This window comes from Rhinoderma darwinii, chromosome 12, assembly GCF_050947455.1.
Source record: "Rhinoderma darwinii isolate aRhiDar2 chromosome 12, aRhiDar2.hap1, whole genome shotgun sequence".
In the NCBI taxonomy this organism is placed as follows: Eukaryota; Metazoa; Chordata; class Amphibia; order Anura; family Rhinodermatidae; genus Rhinoderma; species Rhinoderma darwinii.
In genome coordinates, this window is record NC_134698.1 from 44,662,132 (window position 1) to 44,686,980 (window position 24,849).

At 41.6% G+C, this 24,849-nt stretch overlaps 1 long non-coding RNA gene across 2 annotated transcripts in view; it reads right to left on the minus strand.

Moving 5' to 3' along the window:
* Positions 1-14,026, minus strand: part of LOC142664547 (uncharacterized) — a 60,897-nt gene extending 46,871 nt beyond the window's left edge. For both annotated transcript variants that reach the window (XR_012851311.1, XR_012851310.1), the window contains exons 1-2: positions 13,793-14,026; positions 13,491-13,677 (exon numbers count right to left, since the gene is read on the minus strand). This is a non-coding gene — a long non-coding RNA (uncharacterized LOC142664547). The remainder of the gene's footprint in view (positions 1-13,490; positions 13,678-13,792) is intronic.
* Between the last annotated feature and the right edge of the window lie 10,823 nt (positions 14,027-24,849).

Sequence of the window (24,849 nt, forward strand, 5' to 3'; positions counted from 1 at the left end):
TGCATGAACATGTACGATTCTGGTCCATTTTTGCGGACCAGACTTACCTATTAAAGTCTAAAGCATGACATCTGTGTGTTGTCCATTTTTCAGGCATCATTTGCTAAAGAAATGCAGGGAAAAAAAGAAAAACACATACTACAAAAATAGATGACACACGGAAACTACACTGACGAAGCACAGACAGTATTATGCATGAAAAACTACCCATTTTTCACAGACGCAAATTGAACACGCTCGTCTGACTAAGGCCTTAGTATGTGATATCTATAATAAAACAAAAAAAATCAGGAGAAATTGCAAGCTTTCTAGACTGCTTTGGTCTCTTCATAAAGCGCAGTGTAATATAACATCGGAAAAGTCACATATGTATACACAAAAGGACAAAAACAAGGTCTAGGGTATGAGACAAATGATAAGAAGCAGAAAATTTAATTTGAGCAAGGAGAGTAAAAGGCTGAAGCATTAAATTGTTGAAGCAGTTCGTAGATAAGAAATGTGAACGTTTTATTGTCCTCTGATTAAGGTCTGGTCTATAGTTGTCATGCCCTCACTAAGTTTATGAAGCATATTCCTTGTGATGGATGTAAAATGACATAAATCCATGCGATGCAACATTAATTTTGTTTTGAGTGTGTCAAACTTTGATATGAGTTTTTACTCCCTTCTCTGTCTCGCTGAGACCTTATAATATCATGTTTGTAATGTTGTGTTTAAGTCTACAAAAACGTTATGCAACAGGTACTCCTGTCCTTGGCTATGTTCACATGACCGACATGGCCAAAATTCAGAAATCCGAGGCTGACCCTGCACGCAGATTAGCTCCATTCAATGCAGATATTGTGCATGTGACTTCCCAGTGCTATTTTCGTGGCAAGAAATAACATGTCACCTCTTTTTTTTTCAGCGAGGCAGTTTGCAATTATGCCTGCTGAAGAATGGATCTGTTTTCAATTGAACTCAATGGGAGGATTTTTACAAGCGGAAATTACGCTAATTCTGAAGCGCAAAACACGTTGGAATCAGCATAAATTTTCCCTTGTGTGAACAAGGCTGTTTAGTGTTTTACTGGAACGGTAATGGGAGATGAATTGGCATCAAAATATGCAAATCTTTTTAGGGAACAACTCCAGTTCCATCAGGTATTGAGCCAACTATCGATATGTAGATAATACCTTAATCATTTGGACTCTGGTGTTTTTGTACATTCGTTTTTCAGTGGGGTGCTTTGTGCAGAAATACTTACCGATCCTCACATCGTGTTCTTTTTAGGTCGAGAACCGCCCACGTGATCTTCACTCTGACTTGTCTGGAATCACTGTGCTATTTAGAAAACCGTAAGTCAGGCTCTTAATGCATTTATATGGGAGCCAGAACGAGGCTCCGAACGAGGACCCGAAAATGACACGATGCGGGGATCGGTAAGTATTTCTGCACACAGCACTCCAATGAAACACCCATGTACAAATGGAGGGGGCAATAAAAGAAAAAAGTGGAGTGCTTCTTTAAAACTAAACTACTCCTATATTGAATCAACTTCCTGGTCACATTATAAAGTTACAGAATAACCCAAGAGAGACATCACTGTACTGGAGCTGAACACACTGCAGGGAGCCTAGCCTTATAGTTATGTATGACGCTAGGAGTCCCTGCCTCGCTGCGGGATAACTGTCCCGTACTGTAATTATGTTTTCAGTATGGGACAGTAGTTCCACGGAGAGGCAGGGACTCCTAGCATCGTACATAACTATGATGCTAGGAGCCCGGCTCCCTGCAGTGTGTTCGGTCCGGGACTTGCGGCCGAAATACGTTCCGTCCTTTACGGACCGAATATGCTCGTGTGAATCCAGCCTAGGAGTTCAGACAGTAGCAGAGGTTTTGGCACAGATAGAAGTTGACGTGGCAGATGACGACAGACGTGGCGGATAATACCAGACGTGGCATATGACAGAAGGCATGCCAGCTGACAGCAGATGTGGCAGGTGACACCAGGCGTAGCAGATGACAGCAGGTGTGGCAGATGACAGCAGATGTGGCAGATGATATACACGACTCCAACTAAAGGCTTAGATCCAGGAGACAACTCAGCAACAGGATACTGGAAGCAGGATACGAGAACACTGGGAGCATGATGCAACTAAGGGACCGTTTGTAGTACTAACATGGGTAGACAACAACGCTCAGACAAGGAATGGAACGGCGGAGCCCCTTTTATAGTCCAGGATGATCTAGGGATTTTAATAGGGAACTTTTAGTTTGCACGCTGGCCCTTTAAGGCCGCACCTTAGCAGCTAGTCCAGGGCAGAATAGCCGCGCAAGCTGGCATCTCCTAGGTGGAAGATACCTGGCAGGAGGCCAGGAGTCTGCGACCGCGGCCGTCCGACAGAGGTGAACGGCGGCGGTTCGCGGCCGCATCAGTTACAGGTCACACATATCGGACTTGGTTTTGACCCCCACAATGTAAACTCCTTTCTATAGTTCAAGTCATATTTCTATACCCTTTCTATAGTCCCTGGGTCATGTTTCTGGAGCTGCCCACCAGTTCATTAGGCAAATTAGGTGTTTGTGAATAAACAGTGAGGTAATAAAAGGTGGGAGGACCATAATTGTGAAATGGGTAATTTTCCTTCACCTCTTTATAATCCCTTAGTCCGGGATGAGGAAATATCCATTTGACCATCTTTTGACGTTGCAGAGACCAGGTCTAGGTGTTAAAGTTGATGTTACGTTATCTCAAAAGGACAGCTCTAAGCTCTGGTTTCTGCAATAAACTATGTTCCAGTACATCCAGAACTTTCTGGACAATATGGTTAAATCCATGGGTTTATTGAACTTACTCAAGAAATTAACCATATTGTACCCAGTTACAGTATTTACAAACATATCACCTCTTTTATTACAGGGGCAGTTTTCACTCCATACAAAAAAATCAACTCAATTGTCTACTTTGAAGCTATTATACACAACAGCAAGTGTTCCAACCCAACAGACAGATGCCTTCGCTTCTTTAAAAGAACATTTTTTAATCAGATCTACCATCCAAGAACAATGGCAAGTATAATTTTCTGAATTACTAGCATACCGAGGTGTGAACTACCCATCCACTACTACAACTACTACATCCAATATTACACAATGACAACCATTTCCAAACCCGCTCTTCTGTGTTATAGGAATATGAGTAACATCGTAATCAAAGGTTCGATGTCCCCTCCGAGTAAAGCAGAACCATTTTGTTGCAATGAGAAAAAATTCAAAACCTTTGAAGGTGAAACAGGACAGAAGCTCAGGACAGGAATTAATTGTCATACAATAAAATAAAAAATTGATCTACAAAACATTTTTGTAGCCTTTTAGTGGCTATCTGGTTTCAATAATCTTTTCTTGTTAGAATTGTCCTTTAACAATAGTCAGATCACAAAGTGTTTCCCTGCTGGGACCTCCAGCGATCAGTCGTAATCTGTGGTGAAACCTCGCAGTGTTTAATTTCAGTGTTAAGTGTTCAATTTCCCTGCTGCGCCACCACAGGGCAAATTAAGCATTACAAAGAGCCCTTTCAAATTAAAGCAGATCTGTCATCCGACTATGTTGCCCTATATAAGGACAGCAGGAGTGTGCACTATAATTGTTTTCCTAAATCACTTGTATTACCGATTCTGCTTTGAGCAGCAGCACAAATTAAGTAAAGTCTATTCAGCCGGCTGCACATAACTGCAATAGGAGAAGGAGCGTCCTGCTAGTCTCCATGGCTACCGTATCCAGAATGACTTTTAGCACTTTACGATTCTGTAGCGCTGGTGGCCGTTCTGGATTCAGGAGCCATGGAGACTAGCAGGACGCTCTGTCTCCTATTGTGGAGGTATAAGCAGTCGGCAGCACAGACTTTACACAGTCTGCGCTGATGTTCTAAGCAAAATGATTACAGTGCACACTCCTGCACCCTCTTGCACCCTCCTGCAACCTCCTGCATACTCCTGCACCCTCCTGCACACTCCTGCACACTCCTGCACCCTCCTGCACACTCCTGCACACTCCTGCACCCTCCTGCACACTCCTGCACACTCCTGCACCCTCCTGCACACTACTGCACTATAATAATTTTTCTCTGAAAGTGAATGTACGCTTTAAACTTATGCTTTTTATCACTTGTCTTTTTGTATTTACCCCCTTCACGCAAAATCACGTAACTGTACGTGATGAGGGTTAAGGGGAAATATGGAACAAGCTCACAGGCTGAGCTCGCTCCATACACAGCGGGTGACGGCTGTTACTCACAGCTGACACCTCACTGCAATGAGCAGAATCAAAGTTCACTTTGATTCCGCCAGTTTAACACCTTAAATGCCGCGATCAATCGCGACCGTGACATTTAAACTGTTAGAATCAGGGGGGTGCCCCCTCAAACACGCGATCGCGCCCCCCCCCCCCCCCGCGGCACAATCGGCTATACAACGTTTGCTATGGCAGCCTGGGGGCCGAACAAAAGCCCCCGAGTCCGCCATCTTTGTACTCCATTGAAGCTCTGCCTCCGGCAGGGCTTCAAAGAGACTGTCAGAATCACGATATACTGCAATACATTAGTATCGCAGTATATCATGCAAGCGATCCAACGATTGCTGCTTCAAGTCTCCTAGGGGGACTAATAAAAAAAGCAATAAACAGTTAAATAAAGATTTTTGTTATGTTCCAAAAACAATAAATTATTAAAAGTTAAAAAAAAAAACCTTTTCACATTTTTCCCCTAAATCAATGTTAAGAAAAATAAAAGTTAACATAACTGGTATTGCCGCGTCCGTAAAATTCCGAACTATCAGAATATAGCATTGTTTAACCCGCTCGGTGAATGCTGTAAAAAATATACATATAAAACACGCAAATTGCAGTTTTTTGGTCACCTTAGCGCTCCAAAAAAATGAAATAGAAAATGATCAAAAAGTTGCATATACCCCAAAATGGTATCAGTGAAAACTACAGCTCGCCCCGCAAAACTTAAGCTGTCACATTGCTAAATTGATGGAAAAATGAAAAAAGTTATGGCTCTCAGAATATGGCGACACAAAAGTTTTTTTTAATTTAGCAAATGGTTTTATTTTTTTAAAAAGTGGTAAAACATAAAACAAAACATAAATTTGGTATCGCTGTAATCGTATCAACCTGTAGAATAAGGCGAATATGTAGTTTTTACCGCCTGATGGACGCCGTAAAAACAAAACCCCCCAAAATATGACGTAATCGCAGTTTTTTTGCCCAATTTTTTTTCAGCTTCCCAGTACATTATGCAGTACAATAAATGGTGCCATGAAAAACTGCAACTTGTCCTGGAAAAAACAAGCCCTCGTATGGCGATATAGACGGAAAAATAAAAAAATTATAGCTTTTGAAAGGTGGGGAGAAAAAAACAAAAGTGAAAATTTGAAAAAGGGCTGCGTCCTGAAGGGGTTAAACATGTGCCCCTTTAGATGTTATGTTTTAACAGTGCTGATTTAGGGCTAGTTCACACAGAGTATTTTGGTGCTGTTTTTGACGTGGAAACCGCATCGGAAACAGCGCCAAAAAATGCCCGAAATCGGTAAAGGATGCTCGCGGGAAAATGAAGCGACATGCCCTTACTTCGGGTGTTTCCATCTCTGACCTCCCATTGACATCAATGAGAGGCAGAGATCGCGTTTTTCGCAGCAGTTTTTGCCTGCACCGCTCAATGGCCACGGGCGAAAAACGCAGTGAAAAACGCAGAGAAAAAACGTGGCAAGTGATCTGCCGGAAGGACAAAATCTGATTTTCCACCTGCAAAAAACTCTGTGTGAACTAGGCCTAAGAGAATTTTGATTTATTTTAGTTGGGCATTAAAAGGTACACTGAGAACATTTTAACACCATCCAGCATATTGACGTAACTGCACGTCCAGGCGAGCAGTTAGGGTATGTGCACACACACTAATTACGTCCGTAATTGACGGACGTATTTCGGCCGCAAGTACCGGACCGAACACAGTGCAGGGAGCCGGGCTCCTAGCATCATACTTATGTACGATGCTAGGAGTCCCTGCCTCGCTGCAGGACAACTGTCCCGTACTGTAATCATGTTTTCAATACGGGACAGTCGTCCTGCAGAGAGGCAGGGACTCCTAGCATCGTACATAACTATGATGCTAGGAGCCCGGCTCCCTGCAGTGTGTTCGGTCCGGTACTTGCGGCCGAAATACGTCCGTCGGTTACGGACGTAATTAGTGTGTGTGCACATACCCTTACATTGTGCACCTTGACATGCAGTTATGTTTGCACTTTAAAAGTTCCCCGCTGTGTGGTGCTACACCGCAGCGGCGGTTAACTGCACAGGGTGTCTGTCCTGGTCTTCATGTTGCTGGACAGTGGTCCATCGCCACTGCTTTTGGCAATTAACCCCTTAAATGCGGTGATCAATTGCGATCGCCGCATTTAAGGGTGTTGTAGCACATTGGAATCCCCTGTGATACGTTCTGAGGGGGTGGGCAATGTTTGGCATGGCCCCCGGGTCTACCATGTACGGAAGAATATGAGGACCAGTCTCCGGCTGGTCCTCATAAGCTTCCTGTCAGTGTGACGTTGACAGTTAGAATACATTACTCTACATAGGTATTGTAATGTATTCTAGCAGCGATCAGTGCTGCAGGTCTCCAAGTTCCCTGGTGGGATGGGAAAAAAAAGTTAAAATTTTTTGGGGAAAAAAGTGGAAAAATAAAAGTTATATGTTAGAAAATAAAAAACTGCTTTTTTTACTATAATAAGTCTTTTATTATAGGGGAAAAAATGAAAACATTTTAAAAAATACACATATTTGGTATCAAATAACGACCCAAATTATAAAACTGTAATGTTATTTTTCCTGCGTGGTGAACACCGCAAAAAATATATCTAAAAAAACAATGCCAGAATCGCTATTTTTTGGCAACCACACCTCCCAAACTATAGAATAAAAAGTGATCAAAATGTTGCATGTACCCCAAAATAGTACCAATAAAAACTACAACCCATCCCGCAAAGAACAAGTCCTTATACAGCTTTTTTGACTGTAAAAAAATAAGAAAGTTATGGCTCTCAGAATATGGTGACACAAAAAATAAATGATTTCATAAAAAAGTGATTTTATTGAGGAAACGCTGCAAAACATAAAAAAAACTATATACGTATGGTATCACCGTAATCGTATCGACCCGCAGAGTAAAGTAAAATTGTTATTTGTAGCCCATGGTGAACACGGTAAAAATAAAAGAATAAAAAACATTGTCAGAATTGCTGGTTTTTGGTCACCTTGCTTGCCAAAAAATGAAATAAAAAGTGCTAAAAAAAAATGCATTATAGCCATAAATGGTACCGATGAAAAATACAAATTGTCCCGCAACATTTATCAGTGCGACACTGTCAACACATCTGCGGATTATTGTTTATTTATCCCAATATTATACCCTCTTATAATGCCCTGATGTACCCCGACCAAATGCCGCCAGTGGCGTAGCTATAGGGGTCGCAGCGGTCGCACTTGCGACCGGGCCCCTAAGCTTGGGGGGCCCACGGGCCCCCGTTGCCATACTGTACACTTCCAAAAAAAATCTTCTGTGCCGTAAAGCCGGCACTTCCTGGTTACGGTCACATGGTACACTTGGTGTACCATGTGACCGTGTTGTCACGTGACACGTCTTCCTGACAGTGGAGTGGAAGAGTGGGTGCCGAGGACTCCAGGTGAGCTGCAGTCTGTGTTGTGTTGTAATGTATTGTGATGTAATGTGTTGTGTTGTGATGCCTTGTAATGTATTGTGCTGTTTGCGGTGGAGGCGTTAAATCACAGCCCCCCCTCCTCTCTCCACCGCAAACTTCACAATACAACACAATACAGTATAGTACACATGACTATGAGAGTGGGGCGGCAGCTGTGTAATACAGCCATTGCCCCGCTCCTGAGTCCTGACATGTGCGCGCCGTCAGCATGATGTGATGCGGCCGGCGCTGCACTAATGATCTGCGGCACTGAAGACAGAACATGGCACCCCCATGTTCTGTCTTCAGTGCCTGAACCACCGCTCATTAGTGCAGCGCCGGCAGCATCTCCTCATGCTGACCGCGCACGCACTTACTGTCAGGAGCGGGGCAATGACTGTATTACACAGCCGCAGCCCCGCTCTATAACGGCGGAGATCAGAGGAACCTCTCATCTCCGCCGCTATTCTCCTGAATTCTGCAATCAAAGCCGACTGCAGCATTCAGGGGAAAATGAGAAGAGGGGGATGCCCCTGGATCGTGTCACAGGGAATTCCTGTGACGCGATCGAGGGCCATACCATATATGGGCAGACACCCCTGGGGTCTATTGAAGGACCCCAGGGCTGTCTTACCATATTTCCTGTTAGGGCATACTGAGGTATGTCCTAACAACTGCCTGTGTGCTATCTGTCCACAGGGTAATGTACTGGCATATATCTGATATATGCCAGTATATTAAAGTTTAAAAATAAAGTAAAAACAAAGTATGTTAAATAAAAAAAACACACATTCATCTTTTTTACAATAAACATTAAAATAGGTCTCAATACATAAAATATACACATATTCGGTATTGGCGCGGCCGTAATAACCTGCACAACTATATTTTTTGCATTATTTGTGATGTGTACTCTGTAAAAAAATAAAATAAACTGCTTTCTATCACTTATTGTGAGGCACGAGGTGTGATGAATTTAACCTCCATGTGCCTCACATTAATAGTAATTAACCCCATCATGTACCTCACACATTAACCCATTATGACTGAGAAACATGACGGGATTAATTACTATTAACGTGAGGCGCATTCAAAATTCATCATCACACTTCGTGCCTCACATTAGAAAACGAAAGAACTTTTTTTTTTTATTACTGTAAACGAAGTATCGGTATCGAAGTTCAAATTTTGGTATCGTGACATCCCTACACTGTGGGTCGCGTCCCCCTGGGGGTTCGTGTGAAGACCTCCGGGGGTCGCGAGTCACTCACCGAGGTCCCGGTTCCATTCAATCCTGGAGCAAGGAGCTGACATCTCCTTGATCCAGCATTCACTGTGCCCTGAGCGGCTCGACGCAGGCAGGCGGGATGTAGCGACATCATCGCGCCTGTCTGCGCTGAGTCACTCATAGCACAGACCGGAGGAGGCGAAGGATCCTGCACCCGGCGTGGGAACGGGGATAGCTAAGTAATTATGCTATTTTTTTTATTATGCACATATGGGGGCATTATACTGTATGGGGGGGCTGATATTGTGTGGGGGGCATTATACTGCATGGGGGCAGATATGGCATGGGGGCTGATAAGATGGGGGGCATTATACTGAATGGGGGCTGATATGGGGGAATTATACTGTATGGGGGCTGATATGGGGAGCATTATACCGTATGGGGCTTTTATGGGGGGGCATTATACGTTATGGGGCATTATACTGTGTGGGGGCAGCGATGGGAGCATTATACTGTGTGGGGGCATTATACTATGGGGGCTGTTGGGCAAAGCGTCTGGGCATAGGCACGCACAGGGGTCTGATGATAATGATGATGGTGGTGTTGGGGAGTGGTAGGGGGGCCCAAGCTGAATTCTTGCACCCGGGCCCATGAGCCTTTAGCTACGCCCCTGAATGCCGCTCCCTCCCTTCTGAACCCTACAGTGTGACCAAACAGCATTTTACGTCCACAGATGTGGCATCGCCATACCCGAGAGAACCTGATTAACAGTTTATAAGATAATTGTCTTCAGTGACACCAACTGGGCACAACATAATGTGCACTAAAGTGGCATATCAATGGAAAATTGCAATTTTCACTGTTCACATCCACTGCGCAATAACCCCTTCGTGCAACACAACGTAATAACACATCGTGGTGCAGGGGGTGATGTATGGAGCGGGCTCACACGCTGAGCCCGCTTCATACGCTGCGAGTGTCAGCTGCTTATTACTGCTTACACCTGGGACTAACGGACCGGAACAGCGATCGCGCTGTTACAGAAGCCTGTAAAAATGACAATATATTGCAATACTATACAAATAGTATTGCAGTGTATTGTACCTGTGATCTAACGATTGCTGGTTCCAGTCCCCTAGGGGGATTAATAAAATGTGTAAAAAAAAAAGTCAATAAAGTTATTAGTCAAAAATGTTTACATTTTAAGTCCAAACAACCACCCCTATTCCCATTTTTCCTCTAAGGTAATGTAAAAAATAAAAAAAATTAACAAAATTGGTATCACTGCATCCATAAAAGTCTGAACTATTACAATATACTATTATTTAACTCGCACGGTGAATGCCGTAAAAAATAAAGCGTTTTGGTCACCTTAGCTGTCAAAATAATTGTAATAAAAAGTGATCAAAAAGTTGCATGTACCAAAAAAATGGTACCAATAAAAACAACAGTTGGTCCTGCAAAAAAATAAGCCCTCATACCGCTTAATCCACGGAAAAATAAAGAAAAGTTATGGCTCTTGGAATGTGGTGAAACAAAACAATTTTTTTTTAACAAATTGTTTTTTTCTGTGTAAAAGTTGTAAAATTTGAAAAACCCTATAAGAATTTGGTATAACCATAATCGTATTGAGCTGCAGAATAAAGTTAAGTTGTTGTTTTTACCGTACGGTGAAAAACGAAACCTAAAAAACAATGGATGAATTGCAGTTTTTTTCCAATTTCAGCCCGCAAATAATTATTTTTCAGTCTACCAGTATATTATATGGTACACTAAATGGTGTCAATAGAAACTACAACTCCTCCAAAAAATAAGCCCTCATACCCCTCACCATTGACATAAAAAGAAAAAAAGTTATGGCTCTTGGAAAGGGGGGAGTGAAAAATGAAAATGAAAAAGCAAAAAATGTATCAGTCCTGAAAGGGTTAAAGGGTAACTAAATATTCAACAATCTTCTGACATGTCATAGTGACATATCAGAAGTTTTGATTGGTGGGGGTCCAAACACTGAAATCGTTATAACAAAGCGGCAGAGGCGCTCGTGTGAGTACTGAGCAACTTAGTTTCTGTTCAGCTTTTTTCCGGAAAGCCGATGTAGCGGTGTACGGGCTGATAGACTTTCTATTGAGTCCGTACACCGCTACATCGATTTCCGGAAAAAGCCAAACAGAAACAAAGCGTCTCAGCGCTCACACAAGCGCTTCTGCCTCTTCGTTTTAGCGATAGGTGGGGTCTCAGTGCTCGGACCCCCACCAATCACAATTTCTGACATGTCACTAGGAGAGGTCAGAAGTTTGTTGAACGTTTAGTTACCCTTTAATTAATTTCTAATGAAAAAACATTTATGACCACATTTTGGGTTAAGCCATACTCGGGAGAAATTGCTTTACAAATGTCTGGCGGTTTTTTCTCCTTTATCCTTCGTGAATATGAAAAAATGCAACATTTTAGTGGAAAAAGTGTTGATATTCATTTTCACGGCCTAATTCTAATAAATTCTGGAAAATACCTGTGGGGTCTAAATGCTCAGTGTACCCCTAGGTAGATTCCTTAAAGGGTGTAGTTTCCCAAATGGGGTCACTTTTGATTTGTTTCCACTGTTTTGGTTCCTCGGGGGCTTTACAAATGCGACATGAGACCCAAAAACCATTCCAGCTAAATTTAAGCTCCAAAAGCCAAATAGCGCTCCTTCCCTTCTAAGCCCTGTCATGTGTCCAAACAGCAGTTTAAGACCACATATGGGGTATTGCCATAATTGGGAGAAATTGCTTTACAAATGATTGGGGCTTTTTTTCCTTTATTCTTTGTAAAAGTGTAAAATGTAAGATTTTGATTTTCACAAACTAATTCCAATAAATTTAGCAAAAAACCTGTGTGGTCAAGAGTTTCTCTGGTAAAATCTTCTGTCTTAAAGAAAAAAATGTATTACAAATTAATTTCGGCAAAATAAATTAAATTTGTACATTTCACCTCTACATTACTTTAATTCTTGTGAAACACCTAAAGGGTTAAAACACTTTCTGAATGTTGTTTTGAATACTTTCGGTTCAGTTTTTAAAATGGGGTGTTTTATGGGGTCTTTCTAATATTTAAGGCCCTCAAAGACACTTTAGAACTGAACTGGTCCCTAAAAAATTGCCTTTCGAAATTTTCTTGAATAGGTGAGAAATTGCTGCTAAAGTTCTAAGCCTTGTAACATCCTAGAAAAATAAAAGAACATTCAAAAAACGATGCAACATGAAGTAGACCTATGGGAAATGTTAACTAGTAACTATTGTGTGTGGCATTACTATCTGTTTTACAAGCAGATACATTTAAATTTAGAAAAATGCTAATTTATGCAAATGTTCACAAAATATTGGTGTTTTTCACAAATAAACTCAGAATTTATAGACCAAATTTTTCCACTAAAATAAAGTACAATATGTCAAGAGAAAACAATCTCAGAATCACTTGGATAGGTAAAAGCATTACAGAGTTATTACCGCATAAAGTAACACATGTCAGATATGAAAAAAATCGGCTTTGTCCTCAAGGCCAAAACAGGCTTAGTCCTGTAGGCTGTAATCTCCACTATTGGCTAAGATTATAATATAGTCTTACACATATATCAAGAGTCTCACAAAAAAAAACAATTACAAATAATAACATAACAGTTAAAATAGGTGATAGCGGGGGAAAAAAGGAGATACACAAAAAGTCAAAGTAAATATCATCCTAAATTCTTGCAATCATCAAAAGAGTAACTTAGTACATTGGGTTTAAAAAAACTTGCACAATCCATACAGTCAATAGAAACTCAAAAAGAATGCATTTATGCCTTTACACATACTATGAATAATGACCAGACATGAATATTGACGCAATATATAAATCCTGTAAATAAATATCATTATTAACATAGGCTTAATAACCTATACACACACACACTAATATGAAGTCTTTAAAGGGAACCTGTCACCAGAATTTCACCTATTGAGCTTTACATATCTCTCGCAGGCCGCTGCTATCAAAAGTTCATTGCCATTATCCTCTCTCCTAAACTCCTCCTCAGACTGTAAATAACGGCCTGCAAACATTTTGCACCTTTTATCGTAATAATCCGTTGTCCCGTTGTGCGTACACACCAGAAGAGGACATCAATGCACAGGCGCAGTATTTTGTGTGCTGGGTAAAGGCGAGGAGCTGTCCATCAAAAGTAAGGAGGCGGGAAAAACTCGGAAAGACTTGAGGAATGAAGATTTGACTCTTTTCAAACGAAGATCTGACTCTTTTCAAATGAAGATATGACTCTTTTATGCTCATTTGCATACAGTGTGGAACACTAAAAAGCTGAATACTAAAGCTACAGAGCCAACTAAGAAGACAATTATAGGTTATATAGAAATGATTTTTCACCCACTACCACTCGGTAGTGCTGGTTTAATAGGTCAAATGCTGGTGACAGGTTCCCTTTAAGATTAAAAAAAAGAATTAAAAAAAACTAAGCAAATATAAACTGCAGCACCAACAATACAAAGCAAGGTTTATACCTTAGTCATGGTGGAACAAGGAATGGAAAAAGGTTCACAGTCCAACTCTTGTTTTTACGATCCATGGTGTCAGATAATAATATTATATTAACTTAACTCTTTATGTCATTTCTAATATTTTTCAAATTGAATCCAAAGGTGGAGCATCACTAAGCATGAGTGCTGTAAACCACAGAATTGACATAGCCTATAATAGAAGAGGAACATGTAGTGATAACCCTATGTTAGCTGGTTGAGCTGGTGACCCCTGATCATTAAGATTATCTGACATTATTCTTTGTAAATAAATTGTGCCAACCTACCAGTATTCCACTATTTTGGGTTCAGAAGATCATTTGAGCCTTTGCTTCCGTTAAAACCTCTCATATGTCATATGTGCTCTTTTCTTTATAAAACCATCTGTGAGAGACCATACTGTTCTAGGACAGAAACCTGAAACACTGTTAAAAGAACATGCCAAGTTCCATTCTAGCCTGCTCCTATCTGACAGTACTATGTCGTTGAAAAACTGCAAGCTACATACATACTTTAAATAATTTTATAACCTTAAAAAAAAGCTGTTTCAAAGTTTACGCTTAAAAGTATGAAAAAAATCAAATCCTGTCGTTAATAAAAGTAAGATACTTTCTTTTCAATGGCCATGAGAATATTATACAAATATTCAATAAACCTTACAACTTGAGGCCAATTGGCAATATATTACATACACAGCTTCCATAGAAGCTTCTCCAGAATATATAAGGATAAAAGTGTTTTCCATAAAAGCAAGTGACAACTTACACCATTCTGTAATGACATTAAAACCACTGACAGGTTAAGTGAATAAAATTGATTATCTCATAACAATTACACCTATCATGAGGTCGGATATACTAGGCAAGTGAACAGTCAGTTCTTTAAGTGAGTTTGGGTTGAAAGCAGCAAAAATGGGCATGTGTAAAGGCCCTTTTACACTGGCCAATTATCGTGCAAACGCTCCTTCACAGACTCGTTCCCGATAATTGCCCCTTGTAAACAGGGCAGCGATCACCAATATAAACGAGCAAACGCTCATTCATCTGCTGATCGTATCGTCTTAAAAGTGAAAAATATTATCGTTGTCGGCAGCGCATGGAGACGTGCTGCCGACATGATACAAATGTATGGGGACGAGTGATTGTAGTAACGAGACATAGCTCCTTGTGAAAGGATCAAACAAGCGCCGATCAACGATCTGTCTTGTCAATCGGCGCTCGTTTACACGGCCCAGGATGAGTCATGTAGGAGGACCTTAAGATTGGTTAAGTGTAAGGATCTGAGATGAGACAAGATCCAAATCATATTGGCTAGACGACTGGGTCAGAGCAAATCCAAATCGGCAGGTCTTGTGGGGTGTTCCGGGTATGCAGTGGTTAGTACCTGCCAGTGGTTAATAAATTAAAGCAACTCTCCTCTTCAACCGGAGTTACAGGGGAAAAACGTTGTGTACAAGAAAAAAAAAATGAAGTCCCCCAAAGTACTTTTCTGACCTTCGATGGACGGACTATAATAATAAAAAAAATGAAATAATTAATACACATAAAATATCCTCCCCAAAAAAAAGTTCCCCATGCCAACCATTGTCGTAAGGCTAGCCCTGACCCAATTACCCTAAAATAGACATAATACATCCAAGTTTCTGGCAGACAATGACGATCACAAATACAAGGTCTATTTAGGGTAACCCTATATTAACACTAGAAAAAATTAGCTATAAATTGAAAAAGCATAATATTTTACTATTATTTTTAAACAATAAGCCTAAACATTTTAAAATATCAAGAAGTATATGTATAACATTTTATGAAAAAAGAATCCTGCATTGTTTATGAATTGTTTTTTTTTTTTTTTTTGCAACATTCCAGTTTCTAGCCCAACAAATAAAAAAGTTCTAGACATTTAACTAATGCATGACAAAAATGGCTAAACGGTGTCTGGTCCTGAAGGCTCAAAATAGCCTGGTCCTGAACCGGTTAATTCTTAGTCAAGAGGAAAACAGATTTGCATTGATGCAGGTGGATTTGTAAGCTGTCAATATACTAAAGATTTTTATTTTCTCTGCAGCTTTTTGTAATATTGTTGTAGCTGTAATGTCACCTGTCACTGTGTAGTCTGGAGCTGCCACTACAATTTTTGTAATGTAACTGCAAGATCTAGTGTATTGTATGTCTCTTCATAATGATAAATATTTAGAGAAATGAATACATGTGGACAATATACATTGCTAGTTACTTCTGTTCTGTGTTGCATGTAATCCCAATTGTATTAGAGCAGTTTCCAGGACTATAGGCTAATTGGAATAAATTAAATGTTCCGGCAATGTATAAGGCGGCAGCTTCGTACTAAAGTGGCCACTGAGAAATTCAGTACACCATAGGCCCTGAATAGTTCCGTAAACTTGCCCCCTTCTTCCCCACCGAAACCTGCCATGACATGTTTTTAGTCAACACCACCTTTTTGTGCTAACAGGTTTAATTCAGGTTAAACAGTAAGCCCTAGTTCTGCTTGTGTGAATAAATTGACAACTGGATGATACCATTTATTTTATCTAAGTGCTATGTCCCTACACAGCTTGACAGTGTCACTGACTGTATTAGACTGTGGAGGGACACATCCTTCTGACTAGAGATGAGCGAACTTATCAAAAGTTCGGTTCGGCTAGTTCGCCGAATTTCACAAAAAAGTTCGGTTCGGACCGAACTAGTTCTGACCGAACCTGTCACTTACGTGCGCCGAGCATGCTACTGTCCAGGGTGCTGATAGAGTTAATGGGCTGCACTAACTCTTTCAGCAACCTTCACAGTACATGCTCGGCGCGCGGAAAATACCATTTAAATGTAATAAAAAAATAAAAATTATACGTTCGTACTTACTTTCCTCCTGTCCGGCCTCCAGCGATGACGTTTCATCCCTTTCGCCGCTGCAGCCAATCACAGGCTGTAGTGGCGGTCACGCACGTCAGGATGACGCTTCATCCCACGTGACCGCCTCTGCAGCCAATCACAGGCTGCAGCGGCGACATGAATGAAACGTCATCGCTGGAGGCCGGACAGGAGGAAAGTAAGTATGAACGTATTATTATTATTTTTTGGCATGTATGTATGTTGGCATGTATGTATGTATGTATATCTGTGCATGTATGTTTGCATGTATGTTGGCATGTATGTATATATGTGCATGTTTGTATGTATATTTGCATGTATATATTTGCATGTATGTATTTTTGCATGTATGTTGTCATGTATGTATGTATGTATGTAGTCATGTATGTATATATGTGCATGTGTGTATGTATATTTGTATGTATGTTTGCATGTATGTTTGCATGAATGTATGTATATTTGCATGTGTGTATATATATATATATATATGTATGTATGTTGTCATGTATGTATGTATGTTGTCATGTATGTATATATGTGCATGTATGTTGGTATGTATATATGTGCATGTGTGTATGTATGTATATTTGCATGTATGTATGTTGTCATGTATGTATGTATATATGTGCATGTATGTTTGCATGTATGTTGGCATGTATGTATACATGTGCATGTTTGTATGTATATTTGCATGTATATATGTTTGCATGTGTGTATGTATGTTTGCATGTATGTATGTTTGCATGTATGTATGTTGTCATGTATGTTTGTATGTATGTTGTCATGTATGTATGTATATATGTGCATGTATGTATGTTTGCATGTTTTTATTTTTGCATGTATGTTTGCATGTATGTTTATATATGTGCATGTATGTAATTATGTTTGCATGTATTTATGTTTGCATGTATATTTGTGCATGCTTGTATATATGTATGTATGTATCTTTGCATGTTTGTTTGTATGTATGTATGTTTTCATGTGTGTGTGTATGCATGTATGTATGATAGTTTGCATGTATATATGTCTGTATGGCCATGTATGATACTGTCTGCTGGCGCCCTGTATCTAAGTCAACTTCGCGGCAGGCTTCTATACATGGTATAACAGTCAGTATCACACATTAAACTGAATCTAAGCCTACAACATGTTTTATTTCATTATTTTATTTTTTTACAGGTTTGGTGTTTGGACTACGTCGGTTTCGAGGACTACTTCGATGACGGTTTTTTTTCTACAATAAAATGGTTAATGAGGGTTGTGTTGGGGGTGCTTTATTTCAATAAAATATTTTATCTATATCTTTGTCTTTTTCTTTTCAAATTTTATTATTACCACTTTAGTAATGGCCGCTGTCTGAGTGACAACATCCATTACTAATGCGAGGCTTAGTGTTAGCCGGTGCAGAGGCTAACACTAACCACCATTATTACCCCGGTACCCAAAACCACCAGGGGTGCCGGGAAGAGCCAGGTACCATCCAGTACCCGACCATCTGTTGTGATGGTCGGGCCCTGGGGCGGCCGCAGGCTGGTATTATGAGGCTGGGAAGGGCCAAAAACAGTGGACCTTCCCACCCTTGTAATGCTAGGCTGCTGCTGCTGTGTTGTATCTGGCTGGTTATAAAAGTGGGGGGGGACCCCACGTCATTTTTTTAAATTATTTATTTATTTACATTTTTTTTTTAAAAAAGACATGGGGTTCCACCCAATTTATCATAACCAGCCACATACAACACAGTGTTATTAGCCTGGGAATGGACAAAACCAGTGGCCCTTCCCACCCATGTAATGCCAGACTGCTGCGGCCTTGTATATGGCTGGTTATTAAAAATGTGGGGGACCCGTCTATTGCTAAATTTGTTAAATTCCAAAAAAAAACGACGTGGGGGTCCCCCCCATTTTTATAACCAGCCCGATACAACACAGCAGCAGCAGCCTAGCATTACAAGGGTGGGAAGGTCCACTGATTTTGGCCCTTCCCAGCCTCATAATACCAGCCTACGGCCGCCCCAGTACCCGACCATCACAACAGATGGTTGGGTACTGGATCGTACCAAGCTCTTCCCGGCACCCCTGGTGGTGGTGGGTACCGGGGTAATAATGGGTGGTTAGTGCTAGCCTCTGCACCGGCTAACACTAAGTACCGCCTTAATAATGGACGCTGTCAATCAGCCAACTGCCATTATCTAGGCACTAATAAAGTTTGAAAAAAAAAACACAAAGACAATTCTTTTTTATTGAAATAAGAAATCCCCAACAAAACCCTCGTTAACCATTTTATTAAAATTTGAAAAAACGCAGATCTACGCAGTAGTCCAACGAATCGTAGATGTAGTCCAATCGGTACATCAAAATCTGCAACAACATAAAAAAACAGTTATCAATGTGAACAATACCAATACTTCTACTCACCTACACACATATATACACGCACACACAAACAAACAACCATACACAGACACACACATATATACACAAACACAACAAGATATACACACACACATAAACAGACAAACACACACATATACACGAACTCACACATATACAAACAAAAACACACATATCCAAACACACACACACACAGTTATACACACATACACGAACACATATACAAACAAAAACACACATACCCAAACACACATATACACAAACACACCCATATATACACACAAACACACACCCATATACACAAACACATATACACAAACACACCCATATATACACACAAACACACACCCATATACACACATATACACATATACAAAAACACACACAAACATCTACACACAAACATATACACAAATACACCCATATATACACAAACATATACACAAAACACATATACACAAACACACCCATATATACACACACACATATAAAAACAAAAACAGACAAAGTCACATACCCAAACACACATATATACACAAACACACACATACACAAACACGGTTTCTTTTAAATGCTGCTGGGGAACCCGCTCGATCCACTATATACGGCTGCGCTACAGTGCAGCATTTAAAAGAAACAGGATCCTGACCTGTCCATAGAGTTTAAGGCAGCACAGAGTATTTCAGGAGATGAGCGTGCAGATTCAGTGCTGCTGCGAACTCTGCTCTTACCATTACGTAGCTCTCAGTCTGTTACCTCTCCTCCACTCCTGTCCTCCAGAACACCTTCACATGATTGGCAAGTCACCACGTAATGGTAAGAGCAGAGTTCACAGCAGCACAGAGTATTTCAGGAGATGAGCGTGCGGATCTTGTGCGGGGTGGTGACTTGCCAATCACGTGAAGGTGTTATTGAGGACAGGAGTGGAGGAGAGGTAACAGACTGAGCTACGTAATGGTAAGAGCAGAGTTCACAGCAGCACTGAATCTGCACGCTCCTCTCCTGAAATACTCTGTGCTGCTGTGAACTCTGTTCTTACCATTACGTAGCTCAGTCTGTTACATCTCCTCCACTCCTGTCCTCTATAACACGTTCACATGATTGGCAAGTCACCACCACGCACAAGATCCGCACGCTCATCTCCTGAAATACTCTGTGCTGCTGTGAACTCTGCTCTTACCATTACGTGGTGACTTGCCAATCATGTGAAGGTGTTCTTGAGGACAGGAGTGGAGGAGAGATAACAGACTGAGAGCTACGTAATGGTAAGAGCAGAGTTCACAACAGCACTGAATCTGCACGCTCATCTCCTGAAATACTCTGTGCTGCCTTAAACTCTGTGGACAGGTCAGGATCCTGTTTCTTTTAAATGCTGCACTGTAGCGTAGCCTTATATAGTGGATCGAGCGGGTTCCCTAGCAGCATTTAAAAGAAACAGGATCCTGACCTGTCCACAGAGTTTAAGGCAGCACAGATTATTTCAGGAGATGAGCACGGGCAGCCGTTCGTTTTTCCCAGCCGTGCTCCCATCATGCACACGACCGTAAAAACACCCGTTATTGCGGGTCGTAATTACGACCCGCAATAACGGGCTCATAGACTTCTGTTACCCACGGGTACCTTTCCGTATTCTCACGGGAAGGTGCCCGTGCCGTTAAAAAAATAGAACATGTTCTATTTTACGGGCCGTGCTGCTATAATTATAATGACAGCACGGTTCGCAAAAGCGGCCAGCTGCCCGTGGCCGGCCGGCCGTGCTCGTACTTACGAGTCGTAATTACGAGCACGGCCCGTAAAATAAAAAAATAGAACATGTTCTATCTTTTTAACGGCACGGGCACCTTCCCGTGAGAAAACGGGAAGGTACCCGTGGCTAACAGAAGTCTATGGGCCCGCTATTTCGGGTCGTAATTACGACCCGTGATAACGGGTGTTTTTATGGTCGTGTGCATGAGGCCCCGTAATGATGGGTGGCTACAGGTGTGCACCCGTCATTACGGCAGCGTTGCTAGGCGACGTCAGTAAGGGTATGTGCACACACACTAATTACGTCCGTAATTGACGGACGTATTTCGGCCGCAAGTACCGGACCGAACACCCTGCAGGGAGCCGGGCTCCTAGCATCATATTTATGTACGATGCTAGGAGTCCCTGCCTCTCCGTGGAACTACTGTCCCGTACTGAAAACATGATTACAGTACGGGACAGTTGTCCTGCAGAGAGGCAGGGACTCCTAGCATCGTACATAAGTATGATGCTAGGAGCCCGGCTCCCTGCACTGTGTTCGGTCCGGTACTTGCGGCCGAAATACGTCCGTCATTTACGGACGTAATTAGTGTGTGTGCACATACACTAAATAGTCACTGTTCAGGGTGCTGAAAGAGTTAACTGATCGGCAGTAACTGTTTCAGTACCCTGGACAGTGACTACCGATCACAGTACCTGTAAAAAAAAAGACGTTCATACTTACCGAGAACTTTCTGCTTCCTCCAGTCCGGTCTCCTGGCCGTTGCCTTGGTGACGCGTCCCTCTCGACATCCGGCCCGACATTCCTTGATGACGATGCAGCCTTGTGAGCGCTGCAGCCAATCACAGGCTGCCGCGGCCTCTGCAGCCAATCACAGGCTGCAGAGGCCTCTGCAGCCAATCACAGGCTGCCGCGTCAGAAAAGGTCGGACTGGAGGAAGAAGAGGGACTCGTCAACAAGACAACGACCGGGTACGTATGAAATGCTTTTTATTTTATTTTTAATCAGCAGCCTCTTTTCTCTATCAGTGATTGATAGAGATAAGTGGCTCCCGATTTGTATAATGTTTTTGACCGGGTTCGGTCAAAACGGGTTCGGCCGAACCCGGTGAAGTTCGGATTCGCTGCGAACCGAACTTTACCGGAAGTTCGGACCGAAACCGGGTTCGGTTGTCCCGGTTCGCTCATCTCTACTTCTGACAAGGGGAATAGTAACATCAAGTTGTCAATCAGGCCTTAGCTACACAGAGACGTTTTATAAACTTTTGTGGAATACATGGATTTACTAAAACAGACATGTTTGGAGTGGTGACAGCTGCTCTATAAATCCAGTGACTCACAGGTGATGTCTTCCCTGATTGTAGACATTATTTATCCTTTTTTTCTCAATCTGCCCTAAACACCCCATTATAACTTCTCCTGACAACTACAGAGTTTACTGTCGAGCCATACAGTATTTGGTCCCATTGCTTCTTCAGCCATTCCCTGCATCTGTAGCAACACAAGTAAATTCAGACCCAACACCCCTAAATTAATTCAGATCCCAGAGAAGACAACTAATTTAAGACCCCAGACCAGACTCATATTTACCATCCTCACTCCTGGGCTCCTCTTCAAGTCCACTGGGTTGCACTGGGTCTTGACATTGTCCAGCATGGACCTAAGGAGCAAGGAGGGTGTGTATTACTGGCTGTTATCTATTGGATTATCCAATATCTAATGGCTGATGTAAGAAAAAAGATGCAGTGGCCAATGTTCCCTCTAAGTTTGTGGGGCAGTTAGGGACCTGGACAAGGTTCCCTCTATATTAGGTGATCCAAAATAGCAGTAAATAATTATTGCTGTATAGCGCCAAATATTTAGCTATAATTAACCAGGGTAGTTAATAGATTTATAATAAAATCAATGGGGTCTAAGGCAGAGAAGGGGTTAATGTCTGCAACTCTGTTGATCTAGGGCAGTTAACGCCTGCATTTCTAGTGCATAACTTGTCTCTCTTTGCTGTACTTCAAAGTTGGGAGGTATGCTGGCTGTCTATACCAGAGAAGGGGTTACAGTGGTCTAGGGTAGAGAAGGAGTTATTATAATCATTCCTGGGGGTCTAGGGCAGAGAAAGGGTTAATAACACAAGGGCAGTTAAGGGGTTTATGTCAGCATCCCTGGTAATCTAGGGCAATGAAGAGGTTAATAACACCATCCGTGAATGTTTATGACAATGATGGGGTTAATCCCTGCATTACTGGTGCTCTAGGGCAGAGTAAAAATCAATGCCCTATCCCTAGTTGTCTAGGGCGGAGAAGGGGTTTGGTGAACACTCCGCTCTATCTCTAGGGAGAGCTCAGAAAGGCAGGAGCAGACTATCCCTGAGCTGGGGAAGAGGGTGTTGGTGTGTCGGGCAGCTTAAAGGGAAGACTGGCATATTAAATTATGGCCATATTATAATCCGCCACTGAAAGTGGGCCCACACATTTACAAATTCTGATATTTCCAACTCCAATAAGCTTTATGTCACAGTTGTAGGGTATGGGGTGAAAATAAGACCAAAGGATGATGGGTATATTTTCTGCTGCCTTGTTGCTGGTCATTCATGATTAGTACTGTACATATACTGATGCAGACTGGATGACAGATAATTGGGGGGGGGGGGATTATTTAAGACTGTTTCATACGCCAGTCTAAATAAAAAGAAAGTTGGAGTAAGATGCGACACATTTATTAGGAGGCAATCACCTCTTTATAAATGTGTTGCATCTTTTGGCCAACCGTGCGCCACATTTGTGGGGCAACGACTGCGGCCATATGGCATCTGTTCCCCCTTCCCATCAAACATAAAACAAAAAATAAGCATACTCACTCCACTGCTCCTCTTCTTCCCTCTGTGTCCCCTCCGGTTCCCTCAACGTCATCAGTGCTGCATCACATACAATGTCCTGAGTCGTAACATGCTGAGGAAGCAGGAGGAGACAAGAGGACCGGGTTATAATAGATTTGTCGGCTGCTGTGGGCCCGCCCCTTTTAAGAAGGCTCTTCCCCCTCATCACAAAAGTGACAGGGACAGTGTAAAAAGGCTCTTTTGCGTTATTTGTGTTGATAAATTCTTTTTTATTTTTCCTTCTTCTGTTGGTCAATATGAAATGACTGCTAACAGCATCTCAATATGATTTACCTATAAATAACACAGCCTACACACATATGTACATTCCTAGGTGAAGATTAGTTACTTCTAGGACCCTGATGAAAATCTGCATCAAAACCGCAGGTAAATTATATGTTCACACAGGGCGGATACGCTGTGTAAGAGTACGCAGCATATCCATCTTGGAATCCTAAGGGTATTTCGGCCGAAAAAACCCACTTAATTGTGGGGCAGATTTTCAGGTGGAATCTCTGTGGCGGAAACACTGCTGAAAAATAAATTTAATACTTACCCTGCTCTCTTTTGTCATAGCGTCTCTCTGTTGTCCGCCATGTGATTGGCTGCAGCAGTTGCATGGGATGAAACGTCATCCCAGGAGGCCGGCCTGGACAGAGAACAGAGGAATGCATCTCTATGACAATGGCCGGGGATACGTTTTTTATTCATTTTAAACCAAAAAAAGGCATTTGGTTTATTTCTGATTTTCTATATTTGCGGATTCGCACCTTTTCTGCCACAAAAATAGCAACATTTGCTATTTGTTGTGGGTTTTACCTCTCATTGAATTTAATGGTTGAAAACCCGAAAAAGATGAGCAGCGAGTCTGCAGCATAAATTGACATGCTGCGGATTAAAAAACCATAGGTCAATTTATCAACGGTTTCTCAGCAGATTTTTTCCGCAGTATGTGGCTGAGCTTTGTTCAATTCTCATCTACTCTGCTGCTATTATACTATGCTGCAGGTTTTATGCAATGAAATCCGTTGCTGAAAATCTGCAGAGTTTACACTGCGTATGAACATACCTAGACAGGTAATTCCACAGGTGAAATCTTCACTTAATAGTGCTTTCTGATGTGTTTTTAGGTGCAGTTTTTACATTTTGATGCGGAAATAGGTGCAGTTTTTATGCTGCGAATTTTGGTGAGGTGTTTTTTGTATAAACTTGTCAGATACAATTCTGAGATTGAAAGATAAATTGACATGCTGCAGAGTTTAAAATATGCACCGCATTTCAATTTACACCGTGTTCCAAATTATTATGCACATTGGATTTAAGTGTCATAAACATTTAATTATTAGTTTTTCAATTAAACTCATGGATGGTATTGTGCCTAAGGCTGGGTTCACACGACCTATTTTCAGACGTAAACGAGGCGTATTATGCCTCGTTTTACGTCTGAAAAT